The following is a 314-nucleotide window of genomic DNA, read 5'->3' on the forward strand; positions in this document are numbered from 1 at the left end:
ATTATCTAGCTACTGTTGTTGTTAATTCGTCTGGTTATGAAAGTTGGTGAATTTTCAAAATGATATGATCATAAAAAAAACACGAGCAGTTACATACGCGGAAAAGACAGCTATTCTAAAACTGATTTCAAGAATCATTAACTTATTCATGCAATGATAGTTCGCCCATGAAAGTTTACACGAGACTGAAAAAAAAACTCTCGCACTTTAACCACGAATTCTATTAGGTCAAAATCTCCCGCAAAAAAGCAAGGCACAGTAACTACTTCTTACACGTAACTCAATACCGACACTGATAAGATCTTGCTAGCGAT

Source organism: Penaeus monodon, chromosome 30, assembly GCF_015228065.2.
Source record: "Penaeus monodon isolate SGIC_2016 chromosome 30, NSTDA_Pmon_1, whole genome shotgun sequence".
Classification (NCBI taxonomy): Eukaryota; Metazoa; Arthropoda; class Malacostraca; order Decapoda; family Penaeidae; genus Penaeus; species Penaeus monodon.